Genomic DNA, 12427 nt, shown 5'->3' with positions numbered 1-12427 from the left:
GCAACTGCAACAATCGTAGAGAAGAAAAGCTTTCAGAGAGTCAAACCAAATGGAATCGAGGGTCCAAAGTTCAATTAGTCGTTTCTGCTTTTTCGTAAATTTTTTAATTTCACTGCCTCGCTCTGATAAATAAATAAAAAAAAAAAAAGAGAAAAAAATAGAAATTTATCTGTCGCAAACAAATGACATAAATCATCGAATGTGTGAAATTGCTTCTGCATATTTGTACGTATCGGTGAACAATTTTTCGAAACGCAACAGCATTCGGAGATTCACCGAAGGCTAGTTTAATTAATCTTGACAAACACGATATAATCGTTACGTAACGCAAAACCTACTGAAACACAGTAAACCATAGGAGTTTTGCATCGATTCGTCGCAAATTGGTCGTTTAACAGATACCTAGCTACTGCTTTTCTTTTGTAATAATTGGCCAAAGCCGGCGCTTATGATCTTTTATTGTCACTGGCCTGTATTAACGCGAGACCGACGCTGTTCGATCATGTTGAACGGAAATTGTCGTGAATTTTACGTGAACAGATGGTGGATCCTCCAAACACGGAGTATTAAACGACTTTACGGTCGTTTCGACGAAAATCTTGTTTCCCCGACGGGCATAGTTGTGGCCTGGCTACGTTTGATTTATCGCGAAATTTCCCTTGTATTCCCGGGGGGAATACAGCAGGACGACGTCCGGATATGCGCGCGCGGAGTCCTAATAATCTAATATGCCGCGACCGAGCTGAGCGCAATTTCATGCTTTCTCGGGCATGCGGCCCACCCTCAACCCCTTTGCGATCAAACGTCCTTCCGATCCTCTATCCCTCTGTCTTTCACTCTGCATCGAGATCTTCGTCTTCTTCCCCTCGTCCCTTTGTCCCTTCCTTCCTTTCTCACCCAAACAGAATGTACATACGCCGACACAGAGAAGCAGAAAGCTTTTACGTCCGTATTGTACGTGGTACACTTTGAAATTTCATTAGCACTGCAACGAGACACAATTTGGAAACCAATCTAGATAATACGTAAAAATTACAAGATGTTTTATTTATCGATAGAAAATCGATGACCCAGAGCTTGCCACGCTACCTGAGACATAGCACATAGCGAAACATTGTACAACAAACTGTGTTTCTTCGACCATTCGCGGAGACGCGTAAACGGGAGTCGTAAATTCCCGTTACGATATACAATCGACGCCACGAAACCGATCGATCCTCTATTTCGTTTAGGATGATAGAGGCGATCGAGTTTAATTATAACGCCGAGGTAACAGGTTATAATGTATTCTTTGTTCCAACAACAATTGTAGACAAGATGATTACGCTCGTTTCGTATATATACATATATATACGTATATATGTAGATATAGTTAATGAATATATGTTGACTGAATTAAAGTAGAAAACTCAATGCAGAGATGTTGACTGATCTATAATCGTAGATCCGGTAAAGTTCGGTAACGATGCTGTTGTCACACGCTCAAGGAGACCACCCGCTCAGAAACAGTAATAGGATAGGCTAGACATCCTGCATATCACAGTCATCGAAAGAATAACCAAATAGTAACGGAATAGCCGCCTCTGAGATACACCAGACGACAACCCCCCAGAGAGACTAAAATCTCGGTATAAAAACCCTCCAAAATAGGCGCTCGCCCAGTCTGTTAAAACATTTTGAATCAGTCTCTTGTAACACTTTAATCATTCTGTTGTAACACTTTGAACCGTCACTCGATTGGATTTGCATAATAAATTCTATTATCGTATACAAAGTTCAATTTCTTCGCCTTATTCGCAAAACGTTCGAACTGCGACGCGAGGAGATCACCGGCGATCTATCGATTTCGTGATTTCTTGTGTCTCTGACGTGATCTGTCGCAGAGGGAAACTCTTGCTGAGTGTTGATCGCCCCACCACCGGTCGCTTACTGGTGAAGCCTTTTACCTTTTACCTGATGGAGCAATAACCGTAAGGAACATTTTGACTCGAAGGTGTTTTATACCACTTAATGGTCAAATCGAAATGCTTAGTTTTACGACAGTTCCTTGTGATTATTACGGTCCAATTAATTATATCGACGTAGCGAGTGGCCACCTTGACCGAGGGATAGATTCCGGGCTACGCAGAGAGCCACCGGACGAAACAAACTGTAAATCTCAGCCTTGAGTCGCTTATAACAAATGGTTGATGCGATGTTGAATGATTGAAAGAAAAGAGGAATTTCTTCTTTATTGGTATACTATAATTTATTAACTGGTAATGCTTATCAATTGAAGGACAAGTTGCAGGTTGAAGATTTCTTTTTAGAAATTTCACATGGTCTTGCAGAATAGTTTAGTAATTAATAGACGATACGAGATGTAGATTTTCTGCTCTTCCACGAGTGTGTCATTTTTCGTCGAACGGGATACAAAAATTAGGAACTTGAAACTCGTAATTTTGAAGATTTTGTTAGTAATATGAATTCCATTGTGCTAACTTCGAACATCAGCATATTAGACGGAGAGTTAAAAATTTCACATGAAATTGTAATTCCATTAACGTCCAGTAAATTGAATTGCCAAAAATGTAGCTTTCTTAATCGTTGCGAACTGTCGCAAATTTAACGTAGAACCTGTTCCTAAGCATTTTATATACGGTAAAAATATCCGTCCTTTTATTTTTGTAAATATAAACGTATCGAGAAGCTTCTACTCGCACGATTTCAATATCTATCGGAGGTTATCATAAAATCACGGTCCTATTTATTTTATTTTGAAACAGAGTTCGCAAATGAAAGGTCATTGCAGCGATGAAAAAGATAATATTCCAGTTGTGTTCTTGTACATTTCCTGTGTGCGAACGATATTTTTCTTGCTTAAAACGTGTTTTTAGTTCGAGCAAGAAAAACGTTTTTCATCCTTCGCTATCAACTAATGCACGTGTGTATTCTGCTTCGAATCGGGTTTCGATATTGATCCTTTCAAATACGATCCTCTTCGTCGTGGACCATGCTACGCGTCGCGACACAAAATTCTACATTTTGGAATCTTTTAACACGATAAGACAGATAATCCTCCTCTAAGTTCTTCGATCGAACCATCACAAAGCAAAATGTTTATCGTTTGATCGTGTTTTACGAAATATCAAGTTGCTCGTAATCGCAGATTTTATGTTTCGATATACTTGCGTAATTTCTTTCAATTATGTTCCTTGTATACTACTCTTGTATCTGACCCTAACCTATTCCACCTTTCGAAACGTTAAAATTTTAATTGCAAAGCGCTTGCGATCGATGCTTACCTTGTACAATTTTATCGATCGTCTCTGCTCTTTGTTTCGCGAGATTAACATTTTGAATGGCACGCTGAAATCAAATAATTCTATTGGACAATTACATCAAATTTTTGCAGAAGAAGTAACTGCAGACTCTCTCGTAATATCATCGAAGGTTTCTCAATTGAGGCATCGCGTTTAAAAAAGGAGGATTCGAGTTTAAAGTATACCATGCAGAAAGGCGAACAATAGTTTTATTAAATTCTTGGAAGAACGATGATTGAAAAATTGCGACAAAGCATACGTTAAACGAATTAAAACACTGGTCCGTTAGTCCTCTGTTTTAAAAACGAATAATTCTCGTTTAGCACTTTGACTGCCACGCTGAAATCACACGTTTCGCTTAGGACGCCACGGAGTATTTTTATTATTCAAAGCATATAATGGCAAAATAATAATAAATTGACGATGTGAGACAACGTTCTTCCTCAATGGAACGTTCATCTTATTGGTGGTCACGAGTGACCACCGTGGTGCTTTGGTAACAGTTGATAGCGACATATTGTAACAAGGCTACGTTTATTTCAACAAACCATTCGCATTCGTTATTTCGTCGTAAGCAAAACGTGCAGAATATATCGTAGAAACGTGTAGAAATATTGGTAAACAGTATTTGCTCGTTCTACATATAATAGTAAGGTATGTGCACACTTCTAACTTCAATTATACGATTATAAAGCAGCATTTACGATTATTTTCTAAGCTGTGTTTATAATAATATTCGTAGATTACCCCTCAAAAATATGGATGCAAATACAGTGCACAGTTAGATGCAAAATTTGTTCTCATTTTTTTTCTTTATCGATGTTTTAATAAAAATGTTTAATCGTTCAATGGGTCACTTTTCATTTCAAAGTATCTTCTATTTATCGGTTAGATTCAAAATGCCCTAACTGTGAATTTTCATACAATTTTTACAATTGTAAGAAGTTGAAGCGCCCCGGTCACCGATGACCACCGTGGCGTCACAGGAGAAACCGTGACCGGTCATATATCACCAACGTGGCAGTCAAAGTGTTAATCTATTTGTCAAATAAGCGGCTCGATTAGACCTCGATACTCCTCGTCATAAACAGCGTATGAAAAGGTGGGCGTAAAATTCTAAACGCCGCTTCTATGTTGCACGACGATACGTCCGAAGTTTATTTGGTAGTCTCCATTTACCATTTTTATTCTTTCTCCCCGCAGAAGTACGGAAATGACAGAACGTTTCTGTCGGAGATGATTCCGTTCGCTCGTAAAACGTTCAAAAATCGATACGTTTAAGAAATCGTCTGAACGATCGACGTTTTCGTTGATCCGCTTTATGCACCTTCCACGCCTGTACGTATGCGGCCTTAGCTAAAACGGTATTGGTCGGCTTACATATTCTATTCCGCCGATACGAAATCTGCACGCTAGCTAGACGATCATCGAGAGATTCGATTTCCCGATCGCTTTGATCGCGGACGAGTAAAATCGGGTTTAAGGGCTACTGATCTGCTTGGATTCTTATACGAACGTACAGCTGCAAGAGGATAAGAACGAAGGCGACTCTTACGGAAGCATTATTCCCTTTTTATGTTCGCATGTGTGTGTGCACTTGCGTGCTCGTAACAACGAAACTGTAAGAACACGTGACTCGCAATAAATCCAGCTGTTTCGTTGTACCGTTTAACTTTATGTAAACGTTGCTCTGGATCAGCTATTCACGTGTACCGGCAAAGATACAAGTTGGAGAAATTAATATCTGTTTTAGAGTGTTCTTCCCTTTTAACTCGCAAATCCTTTAAGAGTTGCCTTCTTATTTTACATAATGCTTTTCTTGTAAATATCGTTGCAAGCTGTGGTAAATAAATATTTACCGTCGACAGATAGATAGTATTCGATAAACGAGGTTACAGTATCGTCTCGACAGTCTGTTTGCGATAAATATAAGATGGTAATAAATGTAAGATATTGAAATGTTAGATCGGTGCACGGGGAACGTCGTTTCCGTAAACTTGATTTCTATAAAATTGATTTCGAGTCACTCGATTTGCTTCCACGAAGATGAGTGAATTGTCAACCGTACGAAATAAGAAGAATACGCGTAGAAATTACATCCATCGAATATATCGTGTTTCGAATTTTACTTCCATCTCCAAATCGCGCGTCGCGTGCACCAGCCCGATCAATTTTTACCTTACGTTTCTAATCTGCTGCGTAAAATTGGTACAGAAAGGGACCGACGAAATTACAATAAGCTCGTCGAAGGGAACGTACGGTGACGATAATCGAAATATGCTTCGCAGACGTAGCGAACCATAAAGTCTGCGATCGCGATCAATTTAATATTTCGCGAAATACAGTCAAGCTCTGAATAACTTTAAATAACGTAACTAACTGCGAACGCAATTATCGACAAATATTGAGTTGGCAACTAGGTGATTGCGGATCTTGTCATTAGGTGGTATTGACAAAATCCGCAATCACTTAGCTGCCAACCCAATATCATGCATACTTTTTAACGAATCCACCGAAACGCGCGTACAGTTCGACGATACTCGTTCCTGCCATTTATCCCGTTGTTCTCTACGAACACGTGGGATCTACCGTATCAGAAACCCGTAAAACACCGTGGCCGACGTGATAAACTGGTTCGTATGAACCAAGAATCGCCGGTTCCATGTGATTCGATTAATTCGTGGGCGGACGTCGTCGGGAAACGAAAGTAGAGAAACGCGTACGAGGCAAAAGTAAAAAATCGAATTATCACGGGGAACCTTTCGAAACCATTTCCGAAAGCCTTCCGCTTGCGCGAACTTCAGGAACAGCGAAACTTGGCGATCACGGGATCGTGACAGCAGCAACACTCTCTCCGAGTAATTAAAGGCGATACAGGTTGACATAGTAGTTAAGGTCGTTACTGTCCTTACTTAGCTGTACCGCTGCTGGGACAATTTCTTACTTTCCGGTTGGTTGTCGCGCGAACAACGGATCTCCGCGTTTTATGGAGAACTCGAGTAACTAATTTGATTACGAGACTCATCCTTTTAACCTCACCGTGTTTCTAACTTTCTACACGATGCCGAGGAATTCGTAGTTGCAAGAGAGTCGACGAAAGCGCAGCTATTTTGAGATGTCGCGTGAATTGTTCGCGAGATCGACGTATCCACGATGGATCCGTGTAACGACGTTTCGTATGCTGATAAGAGGCAAGGAAATATTTTTTATCTATAATGCAAGCTTCACTACAAGGTGTTCGTACGTTTATCGGTGATTCAAAAGCGCGCAGGCGTGCAGAGTACACGTAATGTACAAAGATAGACAAGATGTTGAAGACATTAATTACCGTATCCATGGGACAAAACGAACTGCTATTTAGATTCCATTCTCTTCATTGTGCCTAGAAGAATCTAAATTTGCATGAACGCGTAAAGGATATAGTAGTCGACGAAGAAGCGTCACGCGGCATATGATGGAAGATGCATTCGTACAATATCGTGGTCGTAAAGAGAATCGATAAAAGCGAAGATATTTGGGGACGTAGAATATATTGTTCACGAAATTTAAATATTTAGATAACGATACGATTACTTTGTCGCGTTTGGTATCCATTTTGTCAATGATCGAACTGTCGTCTCGGTGTATACTTCGATTTATCTTCTAAAGAATCGTCTGGACAAATGGCAAATCGTCGAAAAGTATCCATCGACGAGTTCTCGTCCTCGTGGCGATTTTCCGCGTGCTCGATCAATTAGCCTGACTATTCGGCCATTGTGACGATTAATAACGAAGGCTCGATATACCTAGCCGATGCAATTAATCAGTATCCTTGAAGCAGGTATTTCTCTCTCTCTCCCTCTCTCGGCTCGTTCTCCTCAGGCTGTCCCATCTTGTACCAGAGACCGTTCCAGAGAAGCGTGGCGGACGTCAAGCACGCCACCTGTGCTGTCGCGAACGGAGGAAGCGAGAGAAACAGAGTAGACGACCCCTTTCTCGTTTCCTTGAACCCAGGTATATCAGTCACATCGCTAATTGGAAATCGCTCGTGCGATCTACGGTGTCTCGAGGCGCGCTAGCAATTAGATGTGCGCCTACGGACCTGGCAGCCGCGCTCACAGACCCACTCTGCATTCGAGATCACCCGCTTTTTTCTCCCTTTCTTTCTTTCTTGCTTTTTTTTCTTTCTTTTTTTTCAGACCGACCATATCTCGCGTATCTGACCGTCTCCGTTTTCGCTGATTCCTCACCGAGCTGCTTGCTTTGCTTTCCTATTTCACGGCTACTTGTAACTCTCAGCGAGAAGGACACCCAACCCACCAGGATTAACAATTTCGTAGCTCCTCTTATTTCTGTTCTCGCGTTTCGTAACATCTATAGAAATTTAGAAACGTTCGTGACGATTTCTGCTACCGTTTCTTAATTCCAGTTGGTAGAAAAGTGTTTTTTGCACGGATGCGCAGAGAAATCTAGCGAGAACCCTCTGATCAAGAACGGAGAGGATGTATTTGATATTTTGTTGGTGGAAATTGAACAAACATACTATTGAAATTATAGGTAACAAATGAAAACGCGTTGTATATAGCGCAACTCGCTTTTTACATAATAATATTTACAATCCTATTTGGTGATACTTTGTCTGGAAACGTAGGAAAAAGCGATCGCAAGATTAATTCTGCATATGGTTGCGAGAACTTCTATTTTTATTTCGAATTATTAGCAAAACGTTAAGAACCTAATATTTTCATTCACTTATCAATGATCGGAATTTTATTTTATTTTTTTTACCAAGGTTCCATAAATTTAACGCGTTTCTTCGGGATTACCGGCGGCAATCGTGGCTCGCGACGTATTTCATAGAAGAAAACGCTGGCAATTTTACGAAAGGATTTGCGACAACGAGAAAAAGATATTTGTTCTCCTGTTACGCGAGTAACTACACAACCCGGTAACTGACCGCACAGTGCGGTTTGCAGCTACTACAACAAATAAAACGGTGTCACGATTCGCGTACTCCATGAACACTTAGGTGTTCATAAAACACTAACTCCCATCTCGCCCACACAGTTTTGTTTCCCTCTGTAAAATAGTTACTCGCTGTTATACGGTTTCGTTATTACCGTATACCTTTCTAATTGTTTTGTAATTTAAAGTCCATAAATGTTTCCATAAATTGCTACAATTTCTCTGTTTTGCGCACCCATTGTGTAAAGTCTTAAATAACACTGTTTTATGAATCGCTTTAATCCACTAGTGTTAATATTTTATAATTATCGTGGAAACATTTAAAATACCGGGAAACGATACGAAATGTCGTCGCAATACGCTTGGACGAAAAAGAGTCGTACGTTACGTGAAAAACGAGAATTACCCTGCGCCATATCCTGCATTTTGCAAATACATCGTTCGCCGCTCGATCGTGTTTTAATATTTAATCTAAGCAGCTGCTAACGTTTTTAAAACAGACCAACCGTTGTCGAAAATAATAAAATTCAGCTTATGATTTCGACCGAATCGTTAATAACCGGATTGCGTATTTCGCGCGAATTTACAACGATAGAAATTACAAATAGACGTTTGTTTCGCTCGTTAAACGTATCATAGCTAGACAGCGGAATTTTATGCAAATTCGTCTTTCTATGAACTTAATTAAACTAAATAGAATCTAGATAGAAATTTACTTACTTACTTTGAATATCCTGTGTATTTTTGCATATTATCTCTACTTTGTACATCTCTGCAATTCTAAATCTCCTATAATCTCAATCCTAACGAACATACTACATTTTTAATAATCTGTATCTTACGTACGCGCACTCTGCGCATTCTTGTATCTTTAAATCTTCCGATAGTCTACAAATAATCTATCATAGTAATGGATACAGTCGTAAATAATCGATAAGAGAAACGTATTATAATACTCCCTGCGACCCGAAGTCGCGTCTCTTTAAAAGATAAACAAAGCAACCATACCGCGAGAGCGTGCTTGAAAAATAATATTTCCCGGTTCTTGTCGACCCCTCTTCATCTTGTAATTTGCTTCTCCCATTAGTATTACATTTTGACCTATTTCCATGATCTTTTTGTCGCAGGCTACCCCGCCAGAACTTTTTTCCATCGCTTTCTTGATCTCTGTATTATTCCGTAATTAGTCGTGGTTCTCATTTCTTTAATATCTCTGTCCTCCAACCTTTCCTCACTACCAGCTGTTTTATTCGTTCTGCTCTACTTTTTCTCCTTGCCACGTTTCTTTCATCTTTCCCGTTAATTCTTACCTCTCTACCTATTTTTCCCCCTCCTTCCTTCTTCTTTACTTTTTTTTCCCCTCTCTTTCCTCTAACACGCTCCATATAGCCTAGCTTCTCTCTAATTGCTCTTTTCTCGTCCACCCTCGTACGAGCGTCCTCTACCCTCGCTTCGTCTCGCAGTCGATAGAAACACGAAGGAGATAGTTCATCTATGATACCATAAACGGTGTTATGGCTAGCGCGTTGAATTACGGGCCAATATTTCTTCGTAATTATTCCATGGAACAGAAGATCGCTATCGAGAACACCGGAGCATCTACGCAGCCATAGCGGCTCACGCTTCGGCTCGTTTCTAAAAGAAATTTATGCCTCGTCTGGTCCATTTGTTGTTCTATCGTTCGTTACAACATTATTCGTTGGAATACTATAGGAGATTGTAAGATTGGTACGGGGAAAAATATAAAATTTCTATTGTCTCAGTGATGGTATTTGGAATTTGTATCGTTCTTATAGTAGAATCGAGACGTTGTATTGTTTTAATAATATTATTTCTTTTTTCATAATAATAATATTAATATTCAAAATTTCCTCAATTGTCGCGAGTAAATTTAAGAATGTTTAACCTTAGAATTTAGATTTTGTATTAGTCTTCAACGATAGAGTATTCGGAATTTTTGTGATTATAATAATAAGAATTCAGAACTTTTGTTCTAGCAAGTAGAATCTAGATTTCGTGCTATTTCCTGCCTGATAATGTTATAGAATATTAGAAATTTCTATCATAAGGTACGTATTGATTTATGATATAATTAAGATGATTTTAGATTTAATGTAACAAAGACTTGGAGTATAATTTGAAAATTATGAAAACAATCGTACGGTCAAACTATGTGGGATCGTAAATGATACGATTGTAGATTCATAGAAATGAAATATCCGCGTGATTTAAAAAATATCGCGGAGAACATTAAGAAAAACGCAAAATGAAATATCAAATTTTTCCACTTCAGCAAGACCGATGCTATTTTATCGGATTCAGGGAAATACGTTTGATAAATGTCTTTCAATAATCTCCAAAAACAAATGTTACTATATTTCTTCGGTGCCCAATAGATATAAGATTTCCCCTTTTTCGATGTTCAATCAAGCTAATTGCGAGGAAATCCACGAGAAATATTGGTTCACGACGCACAGTCGGAAAATATGAAGAACGTTTATGAAATACCACTTGATCGACGATTTAATTCACAGTGACACAGACTTACAGTTGAACGATCGCCTCAGAATAACGAATGAATAGGAAATGTTTGCATTCGTCTTCTCTGGTAGAACGATAGGAAATAAATAGCGGTATTCGTATCTTCTTCCTACCTTCGAATTTTCATTCGACGATCGATCAAGTTATTAATTACGCGTTTATCAGTAACCGTACGACGTTACTCGGTTCGTGCTTAACCCTGTTCTTCACGTTTTGGATATTTTTATCTCTTCAAATACCTCCCTTTTTTTTTTGGAATATTTTATTCATAAAACTGCGTGGGATATACGAACGTAAAATCATATCGAATATCAAAGGACAGTTATTTCGTTGTTAAAAGTATACGAGCAACGCTAGGTAAATAAATAATTTAAAAAATATTTTGCAATAATTATTTTGTCGCGTGAATTTGTTAAAAAGTCCAGAGATTCTTGAAATATATTAGAATGATTTTAGAATTAATTTAGAATTCCGTGCTTGGCGTTTCTGATTTTGCTTTCTCAAAGTAAATTCATTGCGAGATATTCGAATACGTTGGATTTCATTAAAAACTATTCAATCGAGGTGGAAGAATGAAAAGGGAAGAAGGAAATTGAATGGAGGTTGAAAGGGTATCGAGAACACGGGGTCTTTGATTAAAATCCTATGCGCCAATGCAACAGTGTGCAATTAGTTAATTGTAATTATTATTAATAATCGTAGAAATTCTCTCACAATGTCAAGGGTGTATGACTTGGAACAACCGTCAGATATCGACTGGTCCAGATAATGAGAAATCCTAGACGGCAGAAGTCAGCCGTAATTGCGCGAAAGTGTTTCTCCTTTTCTTCGTGGCGAAGTTGAAATCGGTAAAATTAATTTCTCGTTATTTCGCTACCCCTGGCGACGATTAACGAGCGTTCGCAACTATTTCTTCGCGTGAAAATTCCTCCAGACCGACGATTAGTTCGCAGAATAGCCCCGGGCCATTGATAGATTAATTCTCAAATACTTGAATGACAAAAAAAAAAGCTCTTAATGATCCCGATAATTTTCATAATTCTGCCTCGATAAATCCGTTGTTTCGTTAGTGCGGGCTAAGAACTTGATGGTGTGAGTCGCGAGCTGTGAATTCTCCAAGCTTTTCTTTATGTTATTTTTTACAAGCTCGCGTTCCTTTTGTATCGTTTCTCTTATGCGACTCGATTGCACACGCTTACGATGCTTTCGTATTCGTACGAATACGAGTAGAAAAAAGCAGCTTAAATAGACGTTTGTTCCACTCATTGAATATTGCAATTTTTATTTTGGATATATCAATATTTTATATATTTTTTACATTATTAATTTAATATCGTTGAATTCTCGATAAAAGCGTAGAAAAGCCACAGTTTATTTATAAGTATCTTATAACCTCTTTTAACGAGGATTTTATGCTTTTCATTGAAATTTCCGAATCTCTAATTGCAATGTTCCACGCAGCGTCTATTGTATTTCATTCGTCAATATTTTTTCGCGTAACGTTCCTTGTTTATGGACATTTATTGTAATGTTTTAACGTTTATTTTGTCCATCGCAGATTTTTAAATACGATTGAAAATACCACATTCAAGCTGATATTGGTTGACGAGTTTATTGTTGGTCGATACATTTTTCGCGTT

General features: G+C 38.7%; 1 protein-coding gene across 3 annotated transcripts in view; it reads left to right on the top strand.

The window, feature by feature from the left end:
- The window catches only part of Stet (stem cell tumor), a 499705-nt gene that overhangs the window by 378987 nt on the left and 108291 nt on the right, over positions 1-12427 (top strand). The gene's annotated exons all lie outside the window — the stretch shown is intronic.

The sequence above is a fragment of the Bombus fervidus genome, chromosome 14 (genome assembly GCF_041682495.2).
Source record: "Bombus fervidus isolate BK054 chromosome 14, iyBomFerv1, whole genome shotgun sequence".
Lineage (NCBI taxonomy): Eukaryota > Metazoa > Arthropoda > Insecta > Hymenoptera > Apidae > Bombus > Bombus fervidus.
The sequence above is the reverse complement of the archived record's forward strand: the minus strand, read 5'-3'. Positions and strand labels throughout refer to the sequence as shown.